Source organism: Artibeus jamaicensis, unplaced genomic scaffold (assembly GCF_021234435.1).
Source record: "Artibeus jamaicensis isolate MK-2021 breed Jamaican fruit bat unplaced genomic scaffold, CSHL_Jam_final scaffold_1283, whole genome shotgun sequence".
In the NCBI taxonomy this organism is placed as follows: domain Eukaryota; kingdom Metazoa; phylum Chordata; class Mammalia; order Chiroptera; family Phyllostomidae; genus Artibeus; species Artibeus jamaicensis.
In genome coordinates, this window is record NW_026522028.1 from 20528770 (window position 1) to 20543810 (window position 15041).

Here is a 15041-nt window from a genome sequence, read left to right on the forward strand (position 1 = left end):
CTGCGAAATATCCTATAATGCACAGGACAGCAACGGCCCCCGCCCCCTCCACAAGGAATTATGCAACCCCAAATGTTTTAAAGTTGAGAAATCTTGCCTTAAATAAAACAAAGCCAGGACCTCTGGGATCCCTGAGAAAGGAGACGACAGCCTTAATGCATGATGAAAAACATAAATTTCACTCTTGACTTGGTCTCCAGCAGCCCAGATTCCAGTGACTCAAAGAGATTTCAGGTAACAATTTCTCAACTTTATCAGGCCCAGTGCTCCTTTTTTTTTTTTTTCAGCTGGCAGCAAGCCATGGGCATCCCTCGAGATAACTGGCACAAGTGCCACAAGACTGTGGGTTAGAGGAAGCCCCACCACAAGAAGCAAAAATATGAGCAGGGGGCCCTGCTGCCAGCACTAAGATTGGCCCCCACAGCATACACAGAGTCCACGTGTGTGGAGGCAACAAGAAGTGCCAGGCCTTGGGGCTGGGTGTGGCAACTTCTGGGGCTCAGAGTGTTGTATGCACAAAGGAGCATTACTGATGGTGTCTGCAGTGTATCCAACAACAAACTGGTCCGTACCAAGACCCTAGGAAAGTACTGCATCGTGCTCCTTGACAGGACCCCGTGCCGACAGTGGTACGAGTCCCGCTGTGCATTATCCCTGAGTTGCAAGAAGAGAGGCAAGCCGACTCCCGAAGAAAAAGAGATTTTAAACCAAAAATGATCAAAGAAAATTCAGAAGAAATATGATGAGAGGAAAAAGAATGCCAGAATCAGCAGCCTTCTGGAGGAGCAGTTTCAGCAGGGCAGGCTTGATGTGTGCATCGCTTCAAGACCAGGCTAGTGTGGCCAAGCAGACGGCTCTGTGCTAGAAGACAAGGCGCTGGAGTTGCATCTGAGGAAAATTAAGGCCCGGAAAGGCAAATAAATCCTCCTCCCTCCTTTCTTTCATGTTAAAAACAACAAAGACTCCTGTAATAAAGATTCATTCTAGGGTTAAAAAAATAATAACAGCTATTTTTTCTATTCTGAAACCATCCAATAATTTTCAAATATCAATATGATGCTATCATTACAATGTATCAGGGAGAAACAAAAAGAGTTTATGATAACATGATATGCCTTTTGATTTGTGTAAAGATGCCCTGGAAGATGAAATGAAGCCGCCCCGTGCCTGTGCCTATTGGTAGGATCAGTCACCCACATGCCAGAAGGTCCAGGTGTGCCCTGTTGAAGACGGATGGTCTCATGCTTTTCCGGAACTGCGAACAACTTGTGCTCAATTTCTGTAGCAAACAAAACATGACCTTCTGATTTACATAGTCATTTACTTCCAGAAAAATGCAATATTTATTAAAACTGTGCCAAAATCCTTTCTGTTTGTTTGTAAAGTGATGTGTGGTCCATCCTCTGCTAATCTTGAGCAGGTGTTAGCACGTGTGGGTGTCTAGCGGGGCATGCGGAAGTCCGGCAGGACTCAGGAGGGTCCTTCCTTGCTTGTCCTGGGTTTTCCGAGTAACGAGGGAGGCCTAGAATCCCAGCTGTAGCTCATTAATGCCTAAGGCGGCTTTCCCCTGCCCTATTGGTGAGAAAACAAGAACCAGGACAAAATATGCTAAAATCATCCTAGGGGTGTACTCCCTCTCTGCCAAGCCACCGATTTAAGAGAGTTTAGAGAGTCATATTGATTGTGAACCATTTTTGCCTTATCTGCTGATTGTAATACTTAACCCCAGCTTTGATCCTTGCCTTTCCTCCCCTAAGAACAAAACCCGGTGTATATAGCAAGTGGAATTGAGTTTGTGATTTTTTAAAAAAATGACCAAAACAGCCCTAGCTGGTACAGCTCACTAGATTCAGTACAGACCTAGGAACTGAATGGTTGCTGGTTTGATTCCCAGTCAGGGCACATGCCTGGGTTGCAGGCCAGGTCTTCTGTTGGGGAGTGCAATAGGCAACTGATCGATGTTTCCCTCACTTCCCTCTCTCTAAAAACAAATGAATAAAAGCTTTAAAACAATGACCAAAACATACCCTCAATGCTGATCATGTCTGCCATAAAAGGTCTGGATGGTGGAATTTTTCAACATCCCACTATTGGCTTTGAGATCCCTGGAAAGGTTCCTTTTTCCTATGTACAAAATCTTTCTAATGACTTTGGCACAGAATAATATTCATTCATGGACATTTGACAGATGTTTAATGGTCAGAAAATGTGTTGGAACATGTTCTGTTAGTTGCCACGTATAGCTGATGAGCCCTGCTCTCAAGATGCCAAACTATAAGTATTTTGAATGTTTCCCATTGTACTCACAACGGCTAAAATTACAGGAATCTTTCCCTTTGGCTTCCACTCTCTCCACTCTCAACCCTACTGCACAAATTCTTTAGGATTTGAAACGGTGGGCTCTACACCCTTCCTTCCTGGGGCCCTGGAGCAGCACAAGGATCTCGGCCATATGCCTGCAACCAGCTTGCTCAGTGGCCCTGAACCAGCTCTAGGCAGAAGGTACAGGCCTTGCAGGGAAAGGGGGAGCTAGCTTTCACAGGGAGCATTTTTCCCCTCCCTCAGTCTCCTGACAACCCACATTTATCAATATCATTCTGTTCAGGCAGAGAGAGTAATATCTGGTTACTTTGGCATGCTGATAAATATTTACAATATTTACCAATTGTCATTGCATAAATACTCCCACATTGTCTGATCTCAAACTACCAACTAGATACCACTGACTGTGAAGTTGGGGAGAGGTGCACAGGAAGAGATGTACAATAAGACATCATCATATGGTATTTCCACTATTCAGATACAATAGACCTAAATAACATTAAGAACATGGAAGAGTTCTTCCATAAATTAGATATATGGAAGAGTTGCAAAGATAGTATGGAAGGTTCCCAAATACCTTTAACCAGTCCCCTAACGGTCGCACCTTTTATAACCACAGTACGTTTATCAAGACAAATCAATGCTGGTACCAACATGTATTCTGTGACATGGAGGTGATGTCTTATACATAGCATAAAGGCAACTGTGCTCATTGTCTAGTCTATGTAATGTACACCATACCTTGTAATGACACATCTTGACTCATGGTGCTGAGCGTTATTTCCCTGAAAAAAGAAAAAGGGTTTGGTCAAAATCTGTCTATGCCTGTAGGATTCTGTTGTTCTGAGGAATTTCATCTGTGCTGTGTCTGTCAAGACAAAAAAAAATGTTAAAAACCTCTGACAATGGTAAAAGCATACAAAAGTTGTAAACAGGAAAATAATATGAACACATAGGAGTTTTTAAAAGATTCCGGAAGTTACAGAAAGAATGTGTTGGAGCAAAGAGGCCAGCTGGAAAAAACAATTTTAACAGTCTAGGCAGGATCTCATGAAGGTTGTAATTAAGGCAATCACAATGCGAATGGAGAAGCCAAGATGGCTTCACGAGATGCTGAGGAGATAGAATCTACAAGAGTCTGTAACTGATTGATGGCTACCAAGAGCTAGGTTTCTGACTTCAAGAGAATGCTGAAGAGAGACAGGTATCAAGTTCAGCTTCTGATATATTATTTGAAGTACTTGTGGTATCACCCAGGAGGATAAATGGATCACGTTCAGCCTCAGAAAACTTTTTCCCCACATCTTGGACTATGGAGTCACTTTGGTGGGTTGAATTTCATAAATGAAAGTTCATTATATTTCCCTCTATAATGTAATTTAGAGAACACACAGAGAACAAAGACAGAGTGAATAAGCTTCTTTGAAAGCTCAATTTCTTCTCCTCTCTACTCCCATATACTGGTACCTGGAGAATAAAAAAGAATAAGAGCAGGGAAAAGCTTACACCCCTTCCTTCTGCTCTTTCCATAGAGGACAAGGCAGAGCTGACCAGTGTTTTTATCCCTCATGGAATTCCAAGGTGGACGCCATCTGGGAAGCACCCCCATGTTAGCCTGAGCTTGCCTGGAACGTAGCTGCTCACTTGGGTGTAATCTGACGCATGACGTAACAGTCAGCCATCTGGAATAATCAGTCCCAGCTGTTGGACCCTCTGCTCTGGGTGGGGGGTTTAGCCTCCCCATCTGTTCCTGGGGCCTCCACACTTATGTCTTCTCAGCTTGAGCCTCCAGCCATGACAGATGGCTCTTTCTCAGCCTTCCAGATCACTTTTCTCTGATCGGTGTCTCAACCCCAATTTGTGCCTAACATTTGCAACTACCCTCGTCGCTTTCATCCCCTTAGGCACTCATTGAGGTTAATTTGTATTACATATGCATACATAGGTATTCACATGTGTGCAGTGACCAGTATGTACACACATTCATAACTTCATTCTTTTTAACTTTCATACACAACAACCCAGGCTCATAAAGAGGGTTTCTATAATACGCTTCAACTCGAGTTGGATTCGCTACATGGCTGTGGGTGAAAAAAAATCACAGGGCCTCTGACAAGTTGACAATCGTCTCTAAAACCCTTCCCTACAACCTTTGTGAGTACTTTGAAACCGCACATTGAAAATTGGCTGGGCTATTCTATATTCTGCTGCTTTGGTCGAGCAGCTTCATTTTTGACTCTCAGAACCTGTCTCTGTAATTATAATATTCAAGCTGTAACAATGTGGAGCTTTTCAGGGGCAGCTGGGGAAGACTGTCAGCAGACAGACTGCACGTGGCGGCTGTAGCCCTCAGCCAAAGGCTGTTCTCACCAGCAAACCCAGAGCAGAGTCCGGGTTCATGTCATTCACCACACCTGCTATTGCCATCACCATGGGCAAAAGAGCAGAGTGTTATAACATTTCACTTCCTCCAGAGGATATTGTGAACCAACAGTAGTTTTTGTTTATTATTTTTTGTTTAAGTATTAGCACCATTTTTTCCCAGTGATGATGGTACATGTTCTTTTTAAGACTGGACACCTAAAATAGTCTATTTTTATATCCTTGGCAACCTTAACATTTCATATAGTTGATTAAAAACTATTTCTGTTTCAGTGATTCTCAACTGGGTTGATATTGCCCCCCAGAAGGCATCTAGAAATGTCTACAAGCATTTTGGTTGTCACCCTTGAGGGGGAACAGTGCTACCTGTGTCTAGTAAGTGGAGATCAAGGATGCTGCTGAACATCCTTCAGGGCACAAACAGCCCACCTGCCCCAGCAAAGAATCGCCTGGCCTCAAATGTCAATAGAGCCAAGTCGAGAAGCCCAGCTCTGTTAGAGCATACATCAGTGGTACCACTGCCACACTGACGAGCAGATCTGATGAGTCCCTGCTTCTTGAAAAGGAGAGCCTCAGAGTGTGGAATTCAGAATGCTAGGGGTCGGGCCAGCCTTCTTACAGAGTTTTTTGACCTGGGTAGAGGCTCACTTCAGAAACCAAAAAATGCTCACACTTATCTTGGCTACATTCAGGGGCCAGGGCAAATTTAGGGGCTGGCAGAAGGTGACAGATTGTCGGTGCTGCTAGACAACCTCTCTCTAATGTTGATGGGTATCTTGGTGCCTAAGGTCTTCCCCTTCCTCTTTAGGGCTTTTCTTAAGACTAAGGATTTTCTCAGCCTATAATCCTTCCATACATCTTAATCGTGCTCTTTAAGAAGCAAACAGAATTGAATTGCCTTGGCTAGTGTGGCTCAGTGGATTGAGTGCTGGTCTGCCTACTGAAAGGTTGCTGGTTTGATATCCAGTCAGGGCACATGCCTGGGTTGTGGGGTGGTCCCCAGTAGGGGGCGTGCGAGAGGCAACCAATTGATATATCTCTTACACATCAATGTTTCTCCTCCCTCCCTTCCCCTCTCTCTAAAAATAAACAAAGTCTTTTTAAAAAAGGAGCAAGCCAAATTGATATGTGTAAAACAATATAGGACTTTTTTAAAGTTGATTTCTTTGGCTAGAAAAAAGACAAAAACAAAAAACAGTGGTACCCACTAAACATGTGACCCTGTGAAAGCTCCCAGGGATCTGTGTGCCCTTTTTTTTCTATTCAACCACGAACCTTCTACAAAGCCAACCTCACCACAATGGTTCATTTTCTTTAACCTGCAGAGCCAATGTTTAAGGGAAGGCTATTTTGTTGTAAGTCCTCATTTTAAAGATGATCAGTATATATTCTCTTAAAAACCAAAGGAACAATAACCTGAAACCCACTCTTTGAAATCAGTGTTTTCAGACTGCAGAATAAAGAGAGATGACATTTCAGTTTTCTTATTTCATGACCAAATGCCATGCTGTCCCTAGGGGAGGAACACAGAGCAGCAGGCCCTCTTCAGGTAGACAGGTGATGGTTGACAAGTAAATGTTCAAAGAAAAGAACAAGCTGATCTTTTCTTGCTTTCTGGGCAGCTTCTAGTGTAGTTTCTTGTTCTTAGTGAGCAATAGACTGTTTAAAATGCTAATATTTTTAGGTGGGATGATGCCATTAATGGCGATGTGCTTTAAAGTGATCATTATTTTTTAGAGATAAGTGGTTAGCTGTTGCCCTGGCTGGTGTGGCTCAGTGGATTGAGCTTGGGCTTGTGAAGCAAAGGGTTGCTGGTTTGATTCCCAGTCAGGGCACATGCCTGGGTTGCGGGCCAGTTCCCCAGTAGGGGGGCACATGAGAAGCAACCACACATGGATGTTTCTCTCCCTCGCTGTCTCCTTCCCTTCCCCTCTCACTAAAAATAAATAAATAAAATATTTTTTTAAATGGTGAGCTATTGATGGATGAAACAATATAACCTCTGGAAAGTGCTTCAGAATAGTTTAAAGGATGAGACACAGGTGGCTATGGGTTGGGAACTGGAGATGAATACATGAAAATGTATGTATGTTCACAGGAATGGTCCAGGAGAATTGGAGCAACTGATGACCAAGAAGAGAGAAGAAATAGCCCAGAAGCAAACATCCAAGAACATCATGTGAGAGAAGGTAGACTTCACAGACTAGAGTTTCTCAAGCAATCACTGGAAACTCAGTTTGAATCTTAAGCATATTGAAAATATCACTCTCCACTCTGGTCATTTTGCCAAATATGAAAACATTTAGGAAATGAGGAAAGATGTTTCTAAGCCATATGAACTTGTCTTTTGGCTAGATTTTGCTCTTGATGCCTTCCTTAACACACTGAGAGCCACACTGAACAAATTTTGTAGCTCCAAATACCTAGGGTTCATTTACATTTTGAAACAATTCACTTTTTAAGAAATCTTGACCTTAGAAGGCTGATATCAGGGTCAATACGATCAAAGGCTTTGGAATAACATTTAGGTTGATGTCACTTTCTTACTCTCCCTCAAAAACATGAGTTGTGTGGAACTGTAATGTTTCTTCCTCCATGAGGTTAATGGGCGGGTGAAGCTTTCAAGCTGCTATCACTCTTTCCAAATAGTTTCACTCATTCTTACTCCTAATTAATCTACATTATTATGTAGCAACCAAATAAATAGCCTTCTAAAGAAAGAATCCTCTTCTCGGCTGTTCCAGAAAACTCTGCTGACTCATTTGCAGTTGGACTTGAATTTTTCAGGCACATACTACCACAGGAGCCAATACTCTATTTGAATCTCCCTGACCCAACCCCACAGAAGACACTTACAAGAAGCTTTATGTTCTGGGGTTTTCAGTATCTGGGCAAGTGAGAGGATTTAGCATGGCTTCAGGAACCACTTCTAAAGAACATATTTTGCAAGTTAAAGACTTCCTTGCTGTTTGCTTTTTCCTGAAATTCATTGAAATTTATCCCAAATAACCTTTTCTGTTCACAAGGAGTGAATTGTGACCTTCCTTACTGGGTGTTTCTTTTGAAGAATCTAGGATCTGACCCACCAGCAAGAAATGACATGGAGGCTACCAAGCTGAGTGAAAGTGATTAGAGATGAGGGTTTGAGCATCCAACAATAATAGGCATGGCAGTGGTAGCAACAACACTAAGATATTACAGAATCCAGATAATAACAGTGAGATGCAACTCAGTTTGCAAAAGGACCCTTTTGATGAAATCTTGCTACATTGAAATTGGAATGTGAAGATTTTCAACAGAATGCAACAAAAGTGATATCTTCTTTGTACTATTTTCTCTAGATTTGATGGTTTTGACTAATAGGAGACCAGGTATTTGCATCTGGCCTAGCTCATGTTAATTTTCATACTTGATTACCTCATTTATTAAAATCTACCACATTGGTGTGGCCTACATGTATATACAAGTGGTTAGTCATTAAAATCATGCCTTGTGGAAGAAATTGGCTTTCAGCTTATTACCAACAGCATTTCCCTGTTTTCATATTGGGGAATTCCACCCTTCAGAAGATATGCCTTTCCAGGGTTCAGTGGTGGAGTTTTAGTTAGAGTTCCTGGAGATAGAGCCAGGAAACCAATCAGCCCCACTCAATGAACAAGGGACACACGAAGTAAGCAAAAGGAGCCCATGGAATAGGGCAGCCTGAGGTCTAGTTTGAGCCCAAGTTTTACTTGGGAAAATCACTTTAATTCTCTGAGCCTCAGTTTCCTCATCTGTAAGATGAGGGTTGAGAACACTTAGTTAGTCCTTATGTTAGGGTTTTTGCATTGGCAATTTTCTAGGTATAGTCACAACAGGAAATGAAAACATTTCTAAGACATAACACCCATCTTCAGAAAGCTTCAAATTTCATTGGAAAAAAAATTTAAGTAAAAACAAATATCTACTATATGCCACATCATGTGGTGATGGTAGTCAGATTACAGCTGTTCTCTCCTCACAATTGAAGGGGCCTCCATTTTGGCTGCTATTTTGTGGGAAATGCGTACAGAAAAATATGGTGAGCACTTGTTCCAAGTGTTCATTCTAACAAATGGATTCATTTCCAGTGCTGGGATTAGAAGACAAACACAAGAGTAAGGGACTTCACAATCTAAAAGCTTCTGAAGGTGTGATACTATATATGGCTAGCCATGTGATACAGTATGGTCCAGACCCCAAGGGGACTCCAACTGTGAGGGATGTGGTTTAGTTGAGTTGCATTGGTCAGAAAAAGGCTTCCCAAACAGGTAACAATTGAGATGGGCCTGGACTTTTGGAAGGAAGCCATCCCACTGAAAACCATTTTGATAATTAAAATGAATGCTTCCCATACATGGCTGTGTGGAGCTAAGTGTTCTATAGCTCACAAATTAATTTTATGTTTAATTTTATGTTCAGCCAGATTTAAGAGCCAATGCATTATTAGTCATATCTCCATGGAAGCACTGTGTTCAAACTGAGAACTTTTAGTCCAAAGTAGAGATGTAGAACTTGGAGAGAGTCCAGAGAAAGCAATCAAAGCCATTAAAAGTTAGAATGGCAGAATTCTAGAAAAAAAAATGGTAAATGAAAGGAAGAAAGAAGGCTGAGGGAAAATTTAGACTTTAAGTATGCAAATTGCTATTTTAAGGGGGGTAGCTGACAGTTGTTCTCTGGGTACATCAGAATGAGAAAAGTGGGAGTTAGCAAACATGGCAGCAGTTGGAATCTGAAACAGAGGTTCAGGCAAAGTCCTGGCAAGATCAGTGAGATGCTGGGCAGTTGAAAGTGGAGATTATGGTATAGGTGTCATTTTTTTTAAAGGTATAATTTGCACTGATTTTAAAAGACAGGAGCTAGACAAGGCAAAACAGAATTGTTTCATATACATTCAGATTACTCGGGGCTGACCCTTTACAACCTACCAAGGAACCACAAGCAAGGATACATTTGTACAATTTGGATTCACATGACAAGGGGTCCTATGCCCGGTGATTGCAGACACTTTGCATGTGTTTGGAGGATGAGGAATATGGACGGAGAGATCTTTTCTGCCCACATAAATGTTGGAGGATAGAATGAAAGGCATTGAGTTTTAAAAGATTCTCAGACTCTAGCAGTTGGCCATGATGGAGGTCCATTGCCATTGGTCCACAAAGTGAAAACAGAGCCTGGAATTAGATCATAGAGTGTTAGCTCTGGAAGGGAGCTAGTCTAGTGCTTCCCCAAGTGGGTGTGAGAAACAATCAGAGTAGGGATGTTATGAGTCTTTCACTAAAAAAGGAAGAAAAAGGGAATTCTGTGGTTATATAAGTTCACATAATGCTGTGTTAAAAAGGTAAAACAGCTTCATTTACTGCAGGAGTTCCCAGAGGCTTGATTCTTCTAGAAGGGTATTGTGAGCAGAGAGTGATGTATCTCAACAGATCATTTCTCCATGAAACACGCTTTAAGACAAAAGGAATGATTTGGACCAGCTCCCACCTCTATCTTTTCACAATAGCATCCTGATGTTCAGAGAGGCAAAGGGAGTTAGTGTCATATACAGACAGTAACAGGTTGGGGCATAGAAACAAGTCTCCCAACTTTTTGGAGAGTGCCATTTTCAAGACCCCACTCTGTTATAGCTACGCATTCATGTTGGCCAGTCACCATGTCCACTGTCTATCGGGGAGAAAACAATGTATAGAGCTGGCTGACACAATGTGTATAGTGGAACAACGTTGATAACCAAAGCCAAAGGGATTCATTGCTAAACTCCCACTGTTAGGAGGACATAATGCAATATCGACCAATGAGAAAGTTGTGGCTGGAACTGGTCTTATAACAATTATACTTGTAGACAGTCTCAGGCCAACATTTGAATATTCCCTGTATTATACTGCAACATAAAGGTCTGTGTGATGGTTTCAACTTTCTGTAGAGACTTCCTTTTTGAATGCTATTCTAGGATTTGGATGTGTGGTTTATATGTATATATACATTTGTCTCAAGCACGGGATATAGGGTAGAAAAAGATCATGAATTGAAGATGGGTTGCCACCAATTAGTTTGTTTCTGATAAAATGAATACATATATTCACTTAGGGATATATATATATATATATGTATATATATATGGATATCCATATATATTGATAGATAGATATATCCATATATATATATATAGACACACATATATAAATAGATATATATACCTACCTAAGGAATAGAAAGTATTAATTTATGTATCTGAGTAGCAGCCACAGATCCTTATTTAAGCATAAATTCCCTACTACAATGTACATTTTTGACCATATACAAAGTAGAATTAATTTAATTTTGGACAAAAGATACAGAGTGGTTAAAAAAAGTGGAACCAAATAATTACCGTTTGTTTTTGTTAAGATTTAAATTTTATTTATGTATTTATTGTTAAAAGATTCTATTTACTTATTTTTAGACAGAGGGGAAGGTAAGCAGAAAGACAGGGAGAGAAACATCATTGTGTGGTTGCCTCTCACATGCCCTCCACCAGGGACCTGGCCCGCAACCCAGGCATATGCGCTGACCTGGAACTGAACTGGAGACCCTTTGGTTTGCAGGCTGGCACTCAATCCACTGAGCCACACCAGCCAGGAAGAGATTTTTTTTTTTAGAGAGGGGAAAAGGAGGGAGAAAGAGAGAGAGAGGGAGAGACACCTAGATCAGGGAGCAAACCAGCAACCCAGCCAAGTGCACTGCCCAGGAATCAAACCTGAGACCCTTCACTTTGTGAGATAGCAACCAATCACCTGAGCCAAAGAAATTAAAGCAATTATTCAAGAGTTTTTATTGTTTGATTTATAGTTTTCCAGAGCCCATTATGCTTGTGCCTGCTGGAAGAAGCCAACTCCAGCTCTCTGTGCCTTGGGTTGCAGCATGTTCTACTGGTATATTTTAGCTGTTTTCATGCTGCGATGAATAGGTTATTAGAGTGAATGGAGGAGTGGTAATTCCTATTGGAATAAAAGGATCAGAAATCCGGTTATGCCAAACCGTGAACACAAGCAATGCACAGGAGGCAATTTTTATTTGGTAATTACTGTCTTTGTTCAGAAGCTTTGCAAATGCTAACTGATTGAAAAGCTCCCAGAACAAAGTAGTGAAAGGCTACAGTTCCCTCATTAGCCTAAACTGCATTTGAATTTTTTCCTGCCTCCTGTGACATGTTGCTTTTCTTTCGAACAAAGAGTTAATGTGCTTTTTAATTTGTGTATTTAAATTCACTGGGATTGGGGGAGGATTATTATCTCCCATCTCCCTAACCTGTAAAAGGAGCCTTCTAAATGAGACCAACTGACTTCCCTGTTTGAGAGCTTTACATTTATGGCTGCTTCTTGGAAGGGCAAGAATCAGCGAATAAGCCAAATGGCCAGCGAATCTCCAGGAGACTGGAGAAATGAATCAGCACATTAAAATAGCTCCCCACTGAAAGCAAGTACAGAGAGTGCCCAGGTTAGCAAATACTCTTTCTTTGGGGACACTTTGAATCTTTATTATCATCAACATTGACATATTGAAATGCAGAGAGAGAGAGAGATCATTAGAAATGACGACCTTGGTCACTTAAGACTTTCGCACAAGGTTGTAGGGTAATATAAAGTCTCTTCTGGAAGTACTGGAAATATTGGAAGATGAAGTTACTAAGTGAAAAGGTAGAAGGTAAATAAGTAACAGCCCCTCTGTTAAGGAGGCTGGTAATTAATCTCAGTGGTCCAAATAGTTATTATTTGAATACTCAGAGATTGGATAGAGAAGCAAACATCAAAACAACATTGAAAATACATGTTAAACTGAGCACTTAATAAAATTTGTCCCCAACTAAGCATCCCTCTTTATTTGATACTAAGGTACATCCCTGCCTATTGTGTCAGTGTTTTTGCTAGTCAGTATTTGAAGATGATCTTAAATGAAAAGCCTTTAAATTCAGCTAATGTTAATTGGCGCTTACTTTATGGCACTCAGTGGCCCTAGAAAATAAATAAGTCACATTGTCCCTGTTAAAAAGTTCTAAATCTAGGGAAGGAGCCTGGTAAATAACTGTGCCATTGAAAGTGGATGTTGTAAAATCAAATGATGCAATGCAAACCGTTGTTAAACTGAAACCTCAAAGCTTACTAACATGAAGCTGACAAAGCTGATGATGCAGGAGAACGGCTCAAACCATTGGCAAAGCCAAGATGAGAATCTGATAGAGTTAACATTGGAAGAAGAGAACATTAGCAAGGATGCCATGGATTACCCTGTGTGTATGCAAATACACTATCCAGGGCGAAAGTCATTCAGAGCCCATGTCTTGTGTCTGCTTCTCACCTAACAGCAGCAATCCCATCCTTGTCTCCACATGGAGGGTAACAGAATTTGCCACCCCCAAATCCTTATTCTCTTTGGCATAAGGATTATTTCGTGCTGATTGTTTTTGAGAAAAAGCAGATACAACAGAAGCTCTAAAAGCAGTAGAATGTACTCTTTTCTAAGGGCAATTTCTATGCATAAGGACAATCTCTATTTGTAAGGGCACTGCACCTGGTGTATCAGAAAGAGAAACTCTTACCAATGGAGAAGGCAACCTTACTCTTGTTTACTGTGCTTTTTCTGGCAATCTCCTGCAACTGGCCTCCCCAACCCCTGAACGTCTTTGTTTTGTCTGTAGCTGGGGATGGTAAGTAGGTGCTGGCTTGGGCCATTTCAGGAGTTACTCAGTTTTGCTGGGTCTCTCCCAGGTACACAGGAGGTATATCCATGTTATTAAATTTCTGTTTGTTTTTTTCTTGTTAATCTTTCTTTTATTATTGGGGGGAGGGGCATCTCAGCCCAGCTTGGAAGGGTAGAGGGAAAACAATTTCTTCTCTCCTACAATGTCAGAATACAGGGTTTGAAAAAAGGTTTTAATATTAAGGGATATAAGAGGTCTTTGGAAGAAACTGATGCAACCCTCTAATGTTTTTGTAAAGGTGACCTCTATGACTGCCTGAAAGTCAGCTGTGAATACACAATCATACAAAACTATCATGTATTTTCCCTGAACAGTTATGCCAAAAGAAGGATCCACATGTGTTATTGGTGTTTATTTTAAGAATTAATACCTGGTTGGTGTGGCTCAGTGGGTTGAGAGCTGGCCTGAGAACCAAAGGGGTGCTGGTTTGATTCCCAGTCAGGGCACATGCCTGGGTTGTGGGCCAGGCCCCCAGTAGGTGGTGAGTGAAAGGTGACCACGCATGGATGTTTCTCTCCCTTTCCCTCTCTCTAAATATAAATAAATAAAATCTTTTTAAAAAAGAATTAATATATGGTAATTATACCCTGAATTTTTAATATATGATAGTGTATAAAATTATTTTCCTACTTTTACTTTGAGACTGAAATCCTGGTCCAATCTGTTTTTCCGATACTTACCAATGACACTTGCTTCCTATTTCAGGTGGGTCTGTTTTAAATGGCCTTTTTCAAATATGAATTATCCTCGGATCATGAAGACTTCTAGTATTTATGAAATAATATGATAAACATATATAGAGAGATAATTAAGCACAGACAGAAATGGGAAAATGGTCGAAACTGAAGGACTCTACTTGTAAAATATACCCTGTGTGTGTGCGTTTGCTGTAGATAATTTCCTGAAATACTCTTTTCAGTTAGTTACTGTCAAGGTTCAACCTGTAGCAATATGATAATGATGATGATGAATAAATGACAATGATGCTGGTTGGTTTCTTGGTGGCTCCCCAAGACACTTTGTGCCTCTCGCCTCTCATATGACCCCTTGCTCTAAGATGACAGCCCCATGCTTCACCTTAGCCACCTCCGTGTTCAGCAGATCATTCAGGGTCTTGAGAAATGCAGGCTCCTAAGGCAACCACTCTTATTGGAAGCATGTAAAAACCAGGGAAAGAGTGTAGTGGAGTGTGATAAAGTTAATTTGTATTCTTGGGACCCACAAAATGGAAGCCACCCCAGTGGCCCAGCCCACGTCGCCCATCTAAACCTAAGTCATCCTGAACTTACGGGACACGCCTGTCAAGGAAACCTAACGCACACCAATCACAATTGTCCGAGTCGGCTTCCGCTAGCTTACCTTACCCTAGACAATAGGACCCGCGTGCCCTGTAAAGGAATCTCTGACCTCCTAGCCCATCCTGCGCGTTTCCATGTCGCCTCTTCTAATATTCTACAAAACTCGCCCTTACCCAGAATCCCTCGGGAAGAGGGCTCCTCTGATTGTGAGGCACTGGACTCCCTCAACCCATGGACTGCATTCCCTTGAATAAAGGACATCAAAGCAGTTAGGAAATTGT

The 15041-nt window shown here is 41.4% G+C and overlaps 1 pseudogene; it reads left to right on the plus strand.

The window, feature by feature from the left end:
• Positions 1 to 300: 300 nt before the first annotated feature.
• On the plus strand, positions 301 to 921 carry LOC119058296 (40S ribosomal protein S8-like; annotated as a pseudogene).
• Positions 922 to 15041: the final 14120 nt, after the last annotated feature.